This window comes from Oryctolagus cuniculus, chromosome 7, assembly GCF_964237555.1.
Source record: "Oryctolagus cuniculus chromosome 7, mOryCun1.1, whole genome shotgun sequence".
Lineage (NCBI taxonomy): Eukaryota > Metazoa > Chordata > Mammalia > Lagomorpha > Leporidae > Oryctolagus > Oryctolagus cuniculus.
The window spans coordinates 13,788,708-13,807,352 of NC_091438.1; the positions used below are offsets into that span (position 1 = coordinate 13,788,708).

Consider the following 18,645-nt stretch of genomic DNA (forward strand, 5'->3'; position numbering starts at 1 on the left):
TACGGCAGTAAGCCAGCCTGCCATTTTTCCAAAAGCAGCCACAATAGAATCCGCTGGATTGAAATAGAACATTTAGAGTTGAGTTTGGCACTCAGTTCTTTCAACCAGTACTATCTTTGTGACATGATTCACTGGGCCAACCACCCAGAGGAACTTTGTGTCTGGCTGTCCAATTTGGAAATATAGAAAAGAGTTCATGACCACCATGTTTTGTAAACCCATATTTCTGAAAATTATATTTCTCCATTTAAAAAGGCTATGAATAGCCAGATGTGTGTATTGGGAAAAATCAACCATTTTGTAAAACGGCTTTGCGTACAATTTCTAAAAACTCATTGGTATCACTTGAATTGGTTACACATTGCTTTCTGGCAGAGTAATTTCTGTATTTCTATAGCTGCCTAAAAATGATCAGCATTCCAATTCCATTCAAAGATTCTACAAATACATCATCAGTGATATTGTGTCTTATTAAATAATGCTATTAGGTAAACTACATGGCATAGTGAAAAAAGCATGAACTTTTGTGCCAGAGAAATCTGGATATGAATCAGAATTCATTCCTATGTAAGAATGAAGAGATTTATTAACTAAATCTCCCCAGATTTAGTTCTTCAACCATCTGAAAAATCACCTCATTGTAAGGTGGTGAGGATTACATGAGATAACCTATGCGAATTCTGATAACAACCTCCTTATGCAGCACTGAACATCAATGTGTCCATGTTGCAAATCAGGCTATTAGAGTTCAAGTAATTCCTTCAGTACTGGAGAGGAAGCAAGTCTGTAATGTCATGACAAAATGTAAATGTGTCTTTCACAATCAAAATATACCTAAAAAGTAGTATTCTTGCAAATATCACCTTCCTGATAAAAGTTTAAATTCTCCTAATTACAATAATTATTATTATTTCAATAGCATTCACATCATTTTCTCACAGTTGTTACATTCATTGAATTATCATACATGCATCAACATCACTTTTGTAAGCATAAGTTCCAAATCAAAAGCCCAGTTAAGGTTGCAGGTCTATAACGTGTAGTCACAGCTTTTGTAAATCTTAGCTTTCCCATTTTCAAATCGTTGTTGATCATAGTGTTGTTGTATCATTTAAGTAAGAATATTTGGTAGACTGTTTTGAGAGATGAATATATATTGCAGCTATAAATTTTGATTGGATTAGAAATTTGCATGATATTTGTTTAGATGAAACATGATTATTGAATATGTGGCCTTAGTAATGCTCAATATTGACAGTTTTCACTAGAATTCTTTAGGTGTAATGTAAAGGTGATTCTCGAAGAGAAATGCATTGCTTAAGACATTATTTGGAACTTACAGTGAACGAGACAGACAAAGCATTACAAATGAAGTTGAGGTCTTTGCAGTGTCATCAATGAATCAAGTGATCATATAGATAAGCTGTAACCAGTCTAATTCCATCTTCCTCATCAAAAATTTTCAGAATAGCAATTACACACTTACGTCCAAGAGGGTGGAATGGATTATAAAATATTAATAGAAGATATGAATTGAAAACCAACATTAAGGTAAAATTACTTGGATCTTTAACCCTTTCCCATGGTAATTATTCAACTAAATCAATTTTGGAATGGAAACGAGCCCTATGATTAGACATGTCTTTTGATCAAATACTGGGATTCATGAGTTTGATTAATGAAGAAAGATTATTAATTTTATGGTTTCCAAAAATATATAAGTAGAAACAAGGTCATTTATTGTACTCAAATACAAGTATCCCTATGATTGAACGACACAGATCAGAAATAAGTCTAGGAGACATAACTGTCTCTGCATCTGAATAAATGAACTATTAGTAATTAGAATTCACAAAGCACATAGGCTAATGGATGGAATAACACAATTCTACTTCTATTTTAAAGTTTTTAGTCCTCATTTGTTCAAATGGCTCTACTAAGCACAACACTGATGGAGTACTTTGACCCTTTGCACATCACTTCTTTCCAAGGCAAAATTTCACTTGTTCTCTTTCTCCTTAAAGTTCTGCTTGAAAATGATTCATGCTTATAACTGAAGGTGAAGAAACCTGGGCATTCATTTAGATGATTAATTATTAAGAAAATTTTTCTCAGTCTGAAAAAAAAAGATACACAACCTTATTATCCGCTCACCATTGGCTGAGAGTGAGATGTGATTCCCAGAAGTAGGATTCATCTTCCTGGTGATGATGGAATTACTATCAGGATTAGCCTTCCACTAACTGAGCTGACTTTACCTCATTGGCAAGGCATTTTAAATGTCCTCATGACATTCACTTACAAGTGCTGTAGTTATCTAAAGCAAAAAGGATGAACTGATTTGAAATTGATTTACTTACATGTCCATGTTTATACTAACAGATGGGATCAAATTTTCTAAGAATACTGATTTAAATGTAACTGACTCTTGTTTCTATTTGAATCTTTTTTCCTTTAAAGGAAATGGGCTAGTATATATAAAAATTTATTTCATTAATATCCTTTGTGTTGTTTTTTCTCCTGTAGATTTTCTAGCTAATACATACCAATCAAAATGATAACTACTGGTAATTAGAAAGCCCACATTCCATGATTTCCATTAAATTTAATACTATGTTCCTACCTTGTGTTGCATGGTTTTCATGGGTACTGATAGCTTCTAAGCAGTAAATTGAAATATATTTCATGGGTAACATGGAAATAACATTTTCACTATGTTGTGTACTCCTATATTATATATGGTCTGAAATATTTAGGGAAGCAAGTATTTTCAAGATAAATAAAACGATAAGCTGTCATTGGATCATTTACAGAAATTTTCTTTAACTAAAATTATAACTGTTGTTATCATAACTAAGATAATAGTGGAGCAAGTTTGCCTAACACAGAAAGTTGGAAAAAAAATGGAGCTTTTTAATGTGAAAGAGATAATAACAAAGGGAATAAAGGATGTTTGTGGCCTAAGCATACTGTAAACAGTTAAACCAGTTTTGGTAATCATATACATTACTTCCTTTCATTAGATGTAAGTAAAATTTGAAACAATTGAGGATTAAAGTTCTTTCCTTTTCCCCTCTACCCAAACCTGTTGTCAAGTGAGAGACTTTAACACACAAGCACACATTAGAAAATAGGCATAAACTCAAGTAGCTTACACTTTTGAAAACACTCAGTTGTGTGACTTCACCCTGTGCAAAGAACCTTGAATGGAAGGTTTATTAGAGAGCATTGTGACATTATCCTAGAGTAACACTTCTGTTTGTATTTTTTTTTTCTGGGCAAGTGACATAATCTTATTGATTAAAAGCTGGGCTAGGCTGGTGCCGCGGCTCACTAGGCTAATGCTCTACATGCAGTGCCAGTACTCCAGGGTCTAGTCCCAGTTGGGGTGCTGGTTCTGTCCCAGTTGCTCCTCTTCCAGTCCAGCTCCCTGCTGTGGCCCGGGAAGGCAGTGGAGGATGGCCCAAGTGCTTGAGCCTTGCACCTGCATGGGAGACCAGGAGGAAGCACCTGGCTCCTGGCTTCGGATCAGCGCAGTGCACTGCCCTTAAGAGGCCATTTGGGGAGTGAACCAATGGAAGGAAGACCTTTCTCTCCGTCTCTCTCTCTCTCTCTCACTGTCTAACTCTGCTTGTCAAATAAATAACGAAAATGAAAAAAGAAAAAGAAAATAAGGATCATTCACTTTGCTGATTAAAAAAAAGATGAACTGTTAATTACATTTTGGAGTTGTCATATTTTCGGAATTGCGCTGATTAATATAAAGCAACTGGGGCTTTGAGACCCATCATTGAAGGAGGCGCTAGAGCAGCGATGCAATTGGTGACTTCTCTGCATCTGACACTGAGAGGAGCTGCTGGTCTGAACCTACCTAGGCTCACAGCCCCTGACTGGCAGAGTCGGAAGGGCACAGGTGGGGACTCCTTGTATTCTGGCGTCCTGTTTATTGGCTGTGCGACCTCAGGCACCTTGGCTGAGCTCTCTGAGCCTTGGTTTCCTTCTACACGAAATGAGGACAATCTAGCTCACAGAGCTGTAGTGAGGATGAAACCAAGGGAGACATGCATGATACCGTGTTTGTAGCAGTTCCACAAAGAACTGTTACAAAGAAGCACCCCTCTTCCTGCTTCCCGCAGAGCCTGCCTGGGTAGAATTTCTCTGCTCTGAGGATCACACAAACAGGAAGAGCAACACATAAACAGAAATAGGGCTCACCAGAGGACTGAGTGCTGGTCGCTCTTGTGCAGATTGTCAGTTATGCCAAAAGCCTTGAAGAAGGCACATTGCTGCTGGCACCGCGGCTCACTAGGCTAATGCTCTGCCTACACCCCCAGCACCGCAGGTTCTAGTGCCAGTTAGGGGTTGGGGTGCCAGTTTTGTCCCGGTTGCTCCTCTTCCAGAGGATTATTTTTTGTAAGAAAATCACGTTTCAATTTGAATCTCGACATTAAAATGTTTACAAAAACCACCATTTAGATAAACTAAATGTGTAAGACAATTAAATAGAAAAAAAGATATTCGCAGCCATTTTCTCCATGTTGTTTGTGCTGTCTCTGGCTTGCGCGCCAAAAATCACACAGCTGAGGTCAGAAATAAATCACAAAGGATGAGACTGGCACGGTGGCCACGGTCAGCCCCACTGCTGCTCCCCGGAATATGCTTAGCGACATCAAGGATGATTGACACCCATGCCCTCAGCAGGTGGGCGAGTGCTGCCCTGGGCGCAGGCACAGGGAGCTCAGGAGCAGAGGCAGCACACTCGCCACGCCCACTCTGTGCAGGGACGCTAGGCCGCCGGTGCTGCTGCCGCTGACCCTGTATACACACCCCGCACACACAGCCGACTCGGGCCTTGTTTCTGGCTGTAACCGGCTGCTGCCCTGCTGACATTTCCGGGGGTTGGGACAGTAGGCCTGCGCTTCCATGGCCCCTTCCATAGACCCAGTGATGGGAAAGCAGGCCGCAGGTGCCCTGGCCTGCCCCTGCCGTGAGTGGGTCTGGGCTGAGTCGGGCCAGGCAGCCTCTGGCCGAGGGCCCAGGCTGTTAACTCACCGACAACACAACAGAGGGCCGTCATCAGATTTATTGGATGAACAAGGCAGGTGGGAATTTTCTCGGACCGCGCATCCGCTGACAGGAAGCCGTGCAGAGACAAGGGAACGAGCATTTGTAAGAGCCGTCATTAGACGCGTTCTTCCCTGGAGCTCCGGGGACAGGCAGGGTCAGACTCTGCTGAGTGAGGAGCAGCCGCAGGGCAGGCAGCCTCGCGGTCAGGTGGTTAACGCCCCTCCCCGAGCCCACCCTGCCCAGTGACTGCTGCACAGACCACTTCCGTGTGCTCGTCATGTTCTTTCCCAGGCGCTCAGCTAAGGACTCAGGTCTGGGTGTCGCTTCGCATGGGAATCCGCAGGTGTGGCTCAGGCCCCTCTCCCCTGAAGCAGCTCTGTGACACCCTGGTGACAGTCACGCCCCAGTGCCAGAGACATGCAGAGGCGCGCGCTTGCCAGGCTGCCCGTGCAGACTGCCGGCGCCGCCGCCCGAGGCCGGCTCGCTGTCCTACCAGTCGAGGAAGAGAAGGGAGAAGGAGCACATCACGAGGAAGGAGAGGATCCACACGCGGAAGCCGGCGTTGTTCTTGATGGCCTCTCTAACGTCTTCGATGCCCTCCTTGATGTTTTCAGTCGCTCCAACCACCAACTGGTGAATGTTGTCAACCTCCGCTTCCTGTTGCAACACCTTTTCCGTGAATATCTCTTGGAGTCTGGAAATTTCAACTACTTTCCCTTCGATTTGCCTCACTTTGTCAAACAAGCTGTTCATCTCCCCAACGAGCCGCTGATTTTCTTGTTCAAACATTTGCATTTCTTCTGGGGATAACTCGTCTTCTCCTTTGCCGTCTCCCCGGGCACTCCAGTCAGGCTGCTCTTCAGACAGTCTTTTCTGGGAACTCTTCAGAGGCAGGTTTCTCTTCAGAGTCTTTTGAAGGATTCTGTGACGCTTTCTCAGAAGAGATGGATTCTCTTGCTTTTGCATTTGGTTCTGGTTCCAGCTTAGATAATCTCCTCTTATCCACCACTCGTTTAACTCGGATGGCTCTCTGTTCTGAGTCAAGTTCACACACTCTTTTTAAGTAATCCTCGATGAAATCCAGAATGGCCGTCCTGTGCTCCTTCACCTGCTGGGAGTGGGCCTCCCTGTGCGCATCTGTCCTGAGCTGCTGAATTGCTTCTGAGCAGGTCCTCATGTAGATCTGCGCGTCCTGGTCTATCTGGTCTCCTGTGTCTGTCATCCTGCCACAGTCAGACAGAACGTGGCTGTAAGCATTAATATAATCTTTCCTATGCTCCAGAAGAAAATCTCTCAGTTTGCTGTGGCCTGGGCAGGCAGTGGAGGATGGCCTTGCACCTGCATGGGAGACCAGGAGGAAGCGCCTGGCTCCTGGCTTCGGATTGGCGCAGCTCCGGCTGTAGCAGCCATTTAAGGAGTGAACCAATGGAAGGAAGACCTTTCTCTCTGTCTCTTTCTGTCACTGTCTAACTTGTGAATCTGAAGGGTCAGCTGCTGATTTTTATATAAATCCCATTCATGGACACTAAGGATGCTTGAACAGCATTTACCTCAAACAAAATACTTTGAATAACACTTAAGCAGGAGAAACAATTCTCTGCTGTGCTAAAGAAGAAATCTTTATACCGATGATCAGAGAGAAAAGTGAGCCCCTAGCTCAACTATTTTAGTATTAGGTTACCGTGTGTGTGTGTGTGTGTGTGTGCGTGCTGAAATTTGAAGATGCTTCATGTATCTACGTATACACATGCACACACACACACACAAATCTGTATAGCTCCTTCAAATCTGAACTATTTATGGTATACATAAATTTAATTTGCATCTCTAAATAAGTACAGTTAATATTAACATTTCAAAAATATAAATAATTTGATTTTTAATTCTTGCATATTTCAGATGAAATTATCTTACATTGTAAAGATGACATATCACAAATTTAAAATTTCTCACCAACTATTCCAGTTTAATATTTTTCCTCAAAATCATCATGACACTCATTTCCCACAACAGGATCTATTCAGAACCAGTTGTAGGTGGTTGTTATATACCCAGATTTTTTTAATTTTCAACAGTCCTTTTGTTAATAATATTCTGATTTATTGATGAGTAGACATATATCCCTATTCCCTATTTTGGTGATGATTCAATCATTTCAATTCCCTCTAATTCTTTTACATGGAGAACTCAAAAGTAAAGAACTATTAGACTCAAATTAAACTTTCCCAGCAAAAATTGCATTATACATGGTATTTAATGGTTAAGTTTGCATAAAATGTTGCATAGAACTTAGTCACCTGTCTCCTGATATGAGTGGTGTTGAGACTGGCCAGCAGATTAAAATTGTGAAAATTTGCTTCCTTTTATGTGTTATTTTTCTTCTAGTTGCAAAAACATACCTTATCATTACACAGATATTCAATTGCTCTTCAGATAACTGCCATTATCTGTTGATCACTGGTATTTCTTTTTTTTCTTTTTTATTTATTTATTTATTTTTTGACAGGCAGAGTGGACAGTGAAAGAGTGACAGAGATAGAGAGAAAGGTCTCCCTTTTTTCCATTGGTTCACCCCCCAGTGGCTGCTGCGGCCGGGTATTGCAGCCGGCGCACAGCGCTAATCCAAAGCCAGGAGCCAGGTGCTTCTCCTGGTCTCCCATATGGGTGCAGGGCGCAAGGACCTGGGCCATCCTCCACTGCACTCCTGGGCCACAGCAGAGAGCTGGACAGGAAGAGGAGCAACTAGGACAGAATCCTGTGCCCTGACCGGGACTAGAACCTGGTGTGCCGGTGCTGCAGGCAGAGGATTAGCATATTGAGCCGTGCTGCTGGCTGATCACTGGTATTTCTAATAACTAATGATTACATTAGCAGTTGACAAATAGTGTTTCTTTGAAAATTTTTAATTTTGGGCCAGCACTGTGGCATAGCAAGTAAAGCTGTCGCCTGCAATGTCGGCATCCCATATGGGTGCTGGTTCAAATCCTGACTGTTCCACTTCAGATCCAGTTCTCTGCTATGGCTTGGGAAAGCAGTAGAAGTAGGCCCCAGTGCTTTGGCATCTGCACCCGTGTGGGAGACCCAGAAGAAGCTCCTGACTCCTGGCTTTGGAGCCGTGCAGCTCCTGCCATTGTGGCCATCCAGGGAGAGAACCAGCAGATGGACAACATATGTCTCTCTTTCTATGCCTCTGCTTCTCTGTAACTTTGCCTTTCAAATAAATAAATGTCTTTAAAAAAAAGAAAATCTGCAATTTAATCTAAAGTAATTAATTTTTAAAAAGATTTTCTTACTTGAAAGAGAGAGAGAAAAAATAGAGGAGAGGGGAGGGGAGGAGAGTGGAGGGGGGAGGAGGGGAGGGGAGGGGCAGAGAGGAGAGGAGAGTGGAGGAGAGTGGAGGGGAGGGGCAGAGAGGAGGGGAGAGGCGGGTCATTCATCTGCTGATTAACACCCCAAATGGCCATAACACCCAGGGCTGGGCAAGGCTGAAGCCAGGATTCATCCAAGCCTCCCATATAAGTGTCAGGGTCCCAAGCACTGGTGCTGTCATGCTACTGCCTTGCAGATGTGTTAGCAAGGAGCTCAACAGGAAGCAGAGTGGCTGAGACATAACCACTCTCAGATTGGGGCTGTGTGTGTCTCAAGCTGCAGAATGTCTGCACCTAGAGTTATTAGTTATTAGTTATTCCTATCAGTTATTAGTTTTTATTTCTAAATTGGAGCTTTCTGTGACAGCACAGTTATTCATTTATACAGAAGATAGCTTTCTCATTGTAAAGGAATAATATTCATTTCTTTGACTTTCTCAAAAATCTTCATTTAATAATCATATTTTGAAAACATCATTCTCTATACTTTTAATTTTTAATGGGAAATTTAGTTTGTTCTAAAATTATGTGGCTAATTCAGTGATCAACTATGCCATTAGTGCTATCTGGAAATAAAAATATGAATTGCAGATTTGATTGTTTTCACATGGTTATTTCAACTGTCATCAATATGTAAAAACATTCTCATTGTAGCCTGTACCATGTCTAACATTATCTTATGAACTGATGAAATAAATTTATCTGAAGTCACTGTTATTACCTAGATTTTTTTTCTGCAAACTTTCATGGCTGATTTGTGTGTATTCCTTAGTCACACCCTAAACCTGATATTCTCTTATTTCTCACTCTCACAGCAATACAATGTTTATCTTTCCACAGTGGCCACAGGATAGTCTTTTAGGAAGATTCAGCGCTCTAATTTGCCTAAATGACTACATAATCCTTAAAATGCAGTAAGGTCATAGGAATCCAGATTCCTATAAATTCTGTGAATTTTCAGATGTAAATGATTATCAAGCCAGATGAGTATTTCTATTTTCTAAACTTTTGTGTATGAACTGAATTTTTACATTTTTTGAAATAGCTATTTTGGATTTCTTGGATTTTTATTTTATATCGATGTTGGACAGTATGAAAAATAAATGAGGAATCTCAAAAACTCCTTCATAGCCTAAACATTTGATAATATTTTTCTTTCATCGTAGGCAGTTTCTTATACGAGCACACAATAGAATATTGGTTATACAGCACTGTTATAGAAAAATGCTTAATTATTATGTCCAGAACTTTCTTCCAAGCCAATGCAATCCATTTTTCAAGTTTTGATGTTGATGTTACATCAGTAGATCTTATTTCACTGGATTCTTATTGTGATTTATTTCCCTCAAGGTAGTTAGTTGTTCTTAGAGGTTTTTTTTTTAGATTTATTTATTTATTTAAAGGCAGAGTTGCAGCAGAGAGGCAGAAGCGAGAGGGAGAGGGAGAGGGAGAGGGAGTGGGGGAGAGAGAGAGAGAGAGAGAGAGAGAGAGAGAGAGTCTTCCATCTGCTGGTTTATTCCCCAGATGGCCACCATGGCCAGAGCTGGGCTGATCCAAAGCCAGGAACTAGGAGCTTCTTCTGGGTCTCCCATGTGAGTGCAGGGGCCCAAGGACTTGGGCCATCTTCTATTGCTTTCCCAGGCCATAGCACAGAGCTGGATTGGAAAGGAACAGCTGTGACTCAAACCGGTGCCAATATAGGATCCGGGCACTGCAAGTGGTGGCTTTACCTGCCATGTCACAATGTCAGCCCCGATTCCTAGAATTTAAACTACTTCTGTAAAAAGTACCTGGGAGATTCCAAGAAACTGACAACCTAAGCAATATGCAAATTGCCTTGGGTTCTGTCTCTCTCTCCTTCTCCCCTATGCTTCCCTCCCCTCTTTGTTCCTTTTATATTATTAGAATTCTGACAATTTAGTCTGCTTAATTCTTTCCCATTTCCAGTGTTCCAACATCCTTCTGACTATTGCAGGATAATAAAATAGCATATCTCCCCTACTTGGCAGTGGCTTCTTACATCCCATTAAGCCATTGTTTCTTGCTTTCAAAAAATTTTTTGCAATTGCAGCCATTCCTTCTTCAATGAATATTTGATGCACAAATGTTCTATTTATGCCCTGGATTCTACTTCTGTACCTCTGCACACACAATAACATTTTGTGTTCCAATGCTGAAACATACCTGAACATTATAAAAGACATCTTGACTAGTAATCAACCTTGACCTGCATAATTCTGACAATGCATATGATTCAATTGAGGTAATTACAGTATGAATAGTTCAGATTAAAGTCTTACAAGGCAGGAAAGGACAGCTCTGTCATAACTGTCGATAGTCTTATAGTGATAATAAAGCACAAAAAATCATCAGACTCATTCCACTATGAGAAACAGTAAAATGTGCTTCCTCGCAGGAAGCTAAGTTCCAGGAAGATCCCCTAGACATGATTGAGAACATCGTGTGCTAGGTACTTTTCCTCCTATTTCTAAGTATAGCCCTGCAACAATGCTTAATTCTAAAAAGCTCATGTTTTTCTGTGTTATCTCTTTAGTGGATTTTGACAGCAAATTTTGTAGTTTTTTTTTTTTATTTAGTGAGATTTCTGAATGAAAATGTTGTTTGACAATCACCTTCTACTCAATTTCTTGGCATGATGGTTTTAAGAATGCCTCAAGAGAAAAAAAAAAAACCTGATGTTCTCATTTTTCTGCAACTCTTTTCTCCATAGAATGTTAATATCCAAAGTTATGACTGTTTTAGGGGCTGGCACTGTGACACAGTTGGTTAACGCCCTGCCCTGAAGCACTGGCATCCAATATGGGCACCAGTTCTAGTCCCAGCTACTCCTCTTCTGGCCCAACTCTCTGCTATGGCCTGGGAAAGCAGTAGAAGATGGCCCAAGTCCTTGGGCCCCTGCACCCACATGGAAGACCAGGAAGAAGCTCCTGGCTCCTGGCTTTGGATCAGCGTAGCTCCGGCTGTTGCGGCCACTTGGGGAGTGAACCATTGGATAGAAGACCTCTCTCTCTCTCTCTCTCTCTCTCTCTCTGACTCTCCTCTCTCTGTGTAACTCTGACTTTCAAATAAATAAACAAATAAATCTTAAAAAAAAACAAAGTTATGATTGTTTTAGAATCTTTTCAATACTCCTAAAAGTCATGTTTATTGTATTGTATGCAAACTATACAATTGGTCTTACAAAAATATTTGTATGATTTAAGTTTCTGTCTTTTTAAAAGAAATGGATATTTGGGGTAGTGTTTTATCTAGTCATCCTTCTGAGCTTTTTTAAAGAGTAAATAATGTATGAATACTTAACAATTCTTTTTTTAAAGACTTATTTATTTATTTGAAAGAGTTACACAGAAAGAGAAGAAGAGACAGAGAGAGAGGTCTTCAATCCACTGATTTATTCCCTAGATAACTGCAATGGCCAGAGCTAAGCCATTCTGAAGCCAAGAGCCAGGAGCTTCTTCCAGATCTCCCTGGGGATGCAGGGTCTCAAGCACTTGAGACATCTTCTGCTTCTTTCTCAGGTCATAGCAGAGAGCTGGATTGGAAGTGGAGCAGCCAGGACTTGAACCAGTGCCCATGTGGGATGCTGGCACTACAGGCAGCAGCTTCACCCTCTACTCCACAGAGCCAGCCCCACTAATGTGCAGTTCTTTCCAGTTCTAAAACTATTTTTGCATCATTAAACAATGAGGTTTTTTTTAAATAGTTGACATTGTTAAATACCAATGTGCTTTTGCTACAATGGAACCTGGGCAGGCTTTGGTGGAGCAGCTATGCAGCCAGTTGGGATGCCCACATTCTATATCAGTGTCTGTGTTTGAAACCCAGTTCTGCTGCTGATTCCAGCTCCCTGCTAATGTGCACCCAGGAAGGCAGCAAATACTGCCTCGAGCAGTTTGAGCCCTGCCATCCCTTTGAGAGATGTGAATTGATTTCCCAGATGCTAATTGCAGGCATTTGGAAACTGAACTAGTAGATGGGAGATTCCCCCACACACACACAATGCTCCCCCTTTCAAATAAAATCAAATAAAATAATTAAAGATTTTTCAGCTAGAATCAATTTGCTCTTGACTCTAAACCATTCAATTAAATAACTTTTGCTTTTAGGTTTTTTAAAAAATTTATTTTAATAGGAAAGAAAATGAGCTCCCCCATCCACTGGTTTACTCCTCAAATGACCACAACAGCCAGAAATGTGCCAGGTTAATGAATTAGGAACTCAACCTTTTCTTTTTTAAGATCTTATTTATTTGAGAGGTGAAATTGCAGACAGAGAGAGGGAGAGACAGAAAAATAGGTCTCCCATTCACTGTTTCACTGCACAAATGGCCAAAATGGCTGGAGCTGAGTTGATCTTAAGCCAGGAGCTTGTTCCAGGCTCCCATGCAGGTGGAGCGGCCCAAGCACTGGGGGTCATCGTCTGCCTTCCCAGGCCATAGCAGAGAGCTGGATCAGAGGAGGAGCAGCTGGGACCAGAACCAATGCCCATATGGGATGCTGACGCTGCAGATGGAGGCTTAGCCCTCTATGCCACAGTGTTGGCCCCTAGGAACTAAATGGTAAATGAAACTCTTTAATTAGAAGGAAAACAATACCACATAGAAATCTGGGCATCCAAAAAAATGTACAAAGACCACTAAAAATACTGAATATAGATGGACATTTTTAGGGAATTAAATTTATTTTAAAGATAAGTTGTTTAAGCAAAAATAGAAATATTTTATAGAAGATAAAAAATATATAGAATTTTAAAAACTAACCACTATTATGAAAGCCAGGAAAAGAGAAGCAAAAATATAATATTGTAGTACATGTAGTTTAATATAGCATGATGTTAAAACATTGTAAATTATTATTATTATTATTATTTTGGCAGGGCCCCAGCCCTATGGTGTCTTTATTTTGACACCACTTTGTTTCAATACAGTCCAGAAAGAGTCCTGTTGCTCTGGGCAAGCGCGGAGGGAGTGGGCTGTGTTGCTTGGAGCCCAACCTGCAGCCCAGAGGTGGCAGAGGGGCCCAGACTGCCAGCATGGCAGGGGAGGATGGCACCAAAGATGACACAGTGCATGGCCCGGCTGCCAGAGAGAGGCCCGCACGCAGCCCCTCGAGCTCTCAGGGGCAGGCCAGGCCAGGTCCCTCTGAGCCTGCTTCTCTCCCTCATGTCTTCTGCTTCCTTGGCCTGCGTGAGGCTCACAGCAACCAGAGTCAGGACACAGGCCAGATGGGACCACTGCAGCCACGGGCCAGGGGAAGGGCCAAACATCTCAGGAAACAGAGGGCCCATGGCCCACAGCAGATGGTGTGCCAGGCCTCAGAGAGGCCCAGAAAGTTCTCCAAGCAATTACAGTCACAGGGGAGGAGGGGGAAGGGCACATGGGATCACTCAGGCCTGGTCCCAAATGAAGCCTTTAGGTACCAGGTGAAGGCTCTAGCCCTTAGTAAGGCCCAGACCAAGGTCCTTCCTCTCCTCTGCCCTCTCCTGATACCCAGAAGAGGCACTGGCAGCAGCAGCAGAGGCAGCAGCAAGCACAGAACCCCCTCCCTGGGGGCTTTCGGCAGCTCCCCTCTTGCTGGGCCTCTCCCTGGTGCCAGAGGGCAGAGGCCCGAGCCCTCAGACCACCTAGAAGGATCCTGGAACCAGCAGAAGGTGTACACTTTTCCCTTTCCCTGCGTGGGGAAAGGCTGGGCCTCCCACCCCGAGCGAAATCCCTCCAGTGTGCAGGACAAGTGAGCAGCGCTCAGGGGCAGGACTGGAAGGACACTGCACAGAGGAGAGGCTGAGGGTACACAGGGGAGGGGCTCAATCCACAGGAGTCCCCCCCCAGGGTCCTCCAGGGCCACCCCCCTGCACAGCACACACTTAGGTAACCAAGCCACCCAGCTTCCACAGGAGGCACCCATGCCCTGAGAATCATGGGTTTCTTGCTGCTGTCCCCAGCGATGCCTGAGCCACGGGGCTATCAGTAGGAACTATAGCGATCCTGCAAAGAATTCATCACGCCATTGGCCAGCACAGCCATCTTGCCTGCCACAGACTTGACACCCTGCTTAAACTGGGCAATGTCTGCCTAAGGGAGCACATTGCCCAGAGACACGCTTCCTGCTGCATGGGCTCCATGCACGTCCCCAAAGAGGTCTGAAGAGCTGATGGCGCTGCTGCCCGTGAGCTGTTGCAGCCGAGACCTGGCTTCATACTCAAAGTCCACCTCCCGCCCAAAGAACATGTCGGATGAGATGGCTTTTGCACCTGCAAACTTCTGGCCTGCTTCGCTGGACTCGAGGCCAGAGCTCCGGCTCTCCACGTCCCTCCAGCTTGTGGCTCTTTCTGAAATGGGCCGGATGCTCGAGATGGTCACTTCTACCTCCTTCTCCTCTACCCTGTCCATGCCCCAGGTGGTATCCGTATCCCAGTGGGAACCAAAACTTCCCCCAAGGAAAAGGGGGTGTCCTTATACTTTGGGGGTCCAGAGGTGAACGTCCAAACGTCGTCAAACAGGTCTAGTTGCGAGCGGGAGGACTTGGCGGTCACTGGGGTCTCCTGCTCGATCACCCGCATCTCGGACAGCACCGAGCAGGACACGGAGCTCCGGCTCACCAAGCCCATGCCCAGCCGCTCCGCCTGCTCTCCCTTCTTCACCTCCAGATTCTGGAGCTGCTTCTCCTCCTCCTTCCGATCAAGCTGGAGCTCCTGGTGGGCCAGAAGCATGGAGGCGACCATGGACTCCTCGGCCTGCTTCTTAGAGTCCGCCGCCTGCTGCTCATGGAGCTGCTCTGCCACCTGGGCCTGCCGCTCCATCTCGCTGAAGCTCCGGCCGCTCACCTTCTGGGCGCCCAGGCCTTTCTTAGCTGCTGCTGGCTTCTTCTTGCCAATGAAGGAGCTTTTCAGTTCCAGAGGTGCCTTGGGCGAGGTGCCAAGCAGGTCGGTGTTGGGGCCGTGCTCCGGCTGGGCCAGGCCACTGCTCTCTGCGGACGGGGCTGGCTGCTGGATCCCTGCAGGCTCAGCGGCTGGCACATCCCAGTCAGGGGCTGAGTGTGCTCCGTGAAGAAATGAGTCCTTCTTCTCTGGGGAGTGGCTAGGAGCACTGCTCACGTTGTCTATCCAGAGGTCAGTGCCACGCCGGGCCAGGGCCGCACTCCCCAGCTGCCGGATCTTCTCCCGGTACATCTGGGCTGCTCGGCTGTTGCACTTGCTGTTGGCATCACTGGCTGTGCAGCCGTGCTGGTGGAAAAAGGCCGTCTGCATACACTCAGCTGGAACCAGCTCCAGTTGGAATCCAGCTCTGTGGACCTGATGAAGCTGAGATGGACGCCCAGGGAGCGCTGGGCCCTGCAGCAGTCAATGCACAAGAAAACACCATACGTGATGCAGGCCCAGCTCTGATTCCTGGCACTGCAGTGGAAACAGGCCTTGTTGGTGGGAATTGCTCGAAGCCTCTTATAAAGAGTCTGGATTTCGGTCTTGCTCGGTTCCGCCGCCATTTTCTCTCCTGTAAATTATTTTACATATTATATTTCCTAAAGCAACTACTAACACAAAGCAAAAGATTGTCTAATAAGCCAATAAATAAAATAAATTAGAATCCTAGAGCATGCTTAACTAATTTAAACAAGGTGAAAAAGGGGTAAAGTGAAATGTATAAGAACAGATAAATAGAAAGAAAAACGAACAAATTAAAAAACTTAATGTAAATTATTCAATAAACATTCCAAATATAAATGACCTAAGTGTCTATGTGAAATAAACAAACTGAGATTTATTAAAAAAGAAAGTAACACACAACTGTAGCCTGCCAATCAATACATTCACATTAAATATAAAGATACAAAGGATAAATGCAGCGAAAAAAACATATCATTACAACAGTTTTTACTAAAAATTATGAGCAATGATAGATCAATATAAGATAACAAAAATTCAGGGCAAGAATATTAACAAAGATAAACTTAGACAATACCCATGAATAAATAGGCCTATTAACAAAGAGTTCTAGTGAATAAAAATGTATCTAATAAAAGCTTAAAATATATGAATCAAAAGTATAGTATATATAAATTAAAAATCTTTAATTATAAAAGAGATTTCAATAACCTTCAATAACGGATAGAAGAAACAAGTGGAAGATCAGTAACTATATAGAATACTTTATCAATCTTATAAGCTATCCTTTGTAAAAGTATTAGATACATTTTATTTTGACTAATTCTTTTTTTAAGATTTTACTTTTATTTATTTGAAAGGCAGAGTTGCAGAGAGAGAGAGAGAGAGATTCCATCCACTGGTCCACTCACATAATGGCCACAACAGCTGGGTTGGGCCAGCCCAAAGCCAGCAGCCAGGAGCCAGAAGCTTCTTCCAGGTCTCCCACATGGGTGCAGGGGTCCAAGCACTTGGACTATCTACTGCTGCTTTCCCAGGTGCATTAGCAGGGAGCTGAATGGAAAGTTGAGCAGTCAAGATTCGAGCTGATGCCCATATGGGATGCTGGTGCTGCAGAAAGTGGCTTAATTTACTTTGCCACAGAAGCAGCCCCAAGTGTGACTATTTCTTAGAAAATGAAACTAATCAATATTTTCCACTCAACTGAGATGAATCCATTAAAATGTTTGATACAAATGTATTTTGGTTTTCCACTGAGTATCTTATTATATTCTTTAAATATAAAAGTTTGATTAGCATGTAGTGCTTGTATACCTTCATAAGCCCATTCCAAAGCCAGAAGTCCAGACCTCCATCCAGATCTTCTCTGAGGGTGGCAGGGGCCCAAACTCTTGTGCCATTTTTCACCATTTCCCAGGCACCTTAGCAAGGAGCTGGGTCAGAAGTGCAGCAGTCAGTACTCAAACTGACACTCATGTAGGACGCTGGCCTCACAGGCGGCACTAGGGCCTGCTTATGATGCCAGATCACAAATGGCAGCGTAACTCACTCCAGCATAATGCAGTCTGAATTCCTTCACTAGTAGCTATTCATCTGAAGAAAATGAAATATTTGGCCATAAAAAGATTTTACATAACTGTTTATGTCATATTTGTTTCTAAAACTGAAGTAGGTAAAATATCCATCAATAGGTGAATAGATAAATAAATTTTGTAAAATCAATTCAATTGAAGTAATAAAAAGTATTTCACTATTATTTGAAAGATTTATTTATGCATTTGAAAGGTAGAGTTACAGAGAGAGGAGAGACAGAGAGAGATCTTGCATCCACTGCTTTACTCCCCCAAATGTTTGCAATAGCTAGGGCTGTGCCAGGCAGAAGCCAGGAGCCAAGCACTTCTTCCAGGTCTCCCATGTGGGTGCAGAAGCTCAAGCACTTGGGCCATTTTCTGTTGCTTTCCCAGGCCATCAGCAGGGAGCTGGATTGGAAGTGGAGTGCCTGGGACTTAAACTGGTACCCATATGAAATGCCAGCCCTGAAAGCCATCCCTTAACCTACTATGTCACAGTGCCAGCCTCAGAAAGTAGAATATTATTGATGCATGAGAAAACATGATTATATCTCAAAATAATTACAAAGAGTATAAAATAATTAAGTAAGGGGGAAATTGAGAGACAGAAAGTGATTAATTCCTGTATGATACTATTTATCTGAAATTCCATAGAACAAAAATTAATAGTGACAATTATCTGGTGATTTTTTGAGGAATGTAAAGTTTGAGGTAGTATGAGGAAAAGCAGAAAAGTTTGATTAAGAAGAAAAGACGCGGGGCCAACACTGTGGCATAGTGGGTAAAGTCACAGCCTGCAGTGCCAGCATCCCCTGTGGGCACCAATTCGAGTCCTGGCTGCTCCACTTCCAATCCAGCTCTCTGCTATGGCCTGGGAAAGCAGTGGAAGATGGCCCAGGCCCTTGAGTCCCTGCACCTGTGCGGGAGACCCAGAGGAGGCTCCCAGCTCCTGTCTTCGGATCTGTACATCTCTGGCCTTTGTGGCCAATTGAGGAGTGACCCAGCGGATGGAAGACCTCTCACTCTCTCTGCCTCTCCTTCTCTGTGTAACTCTGACTCTCAAGTAAATAAATAAATCTTTAAAAAAAAAGAAGAAGAAGAAAAGACACGAATTTTGGTGTGTTTAATATTATCTTGATGAATTAATGGATGTCTAAGGTGTAAAAAGGTGCAAAATCAGAGATTTCATATTTTATATGATGCTATTTACTGTATGTCAACTATGACTCAGAGCTATA

At 43.2% G+C, this 18,645-nt stretch overlaps 2 pseudogenes; both read right to left on the minus strand.

Moving 5' to 3' along the window:
• Positions 1-5,514: 5,514 nt before the first annotated feature.
• Positions 5,515-10,172, minus strand: LOC100339360 (syntaxin-18 pseudogene; annotated as a pseudogene).
• Positions 10,173-11,654: 1,482 nt separating this feature from the next.
• Positions 11,655-18,635, minus strand: LOC127489430 (ADP-ribosylation factor GTPase-activating protein 2 pseudogene; annotated as a pseudogene).
• Positions 18,636-18,645: the final 10 nt, after the last annotated feature.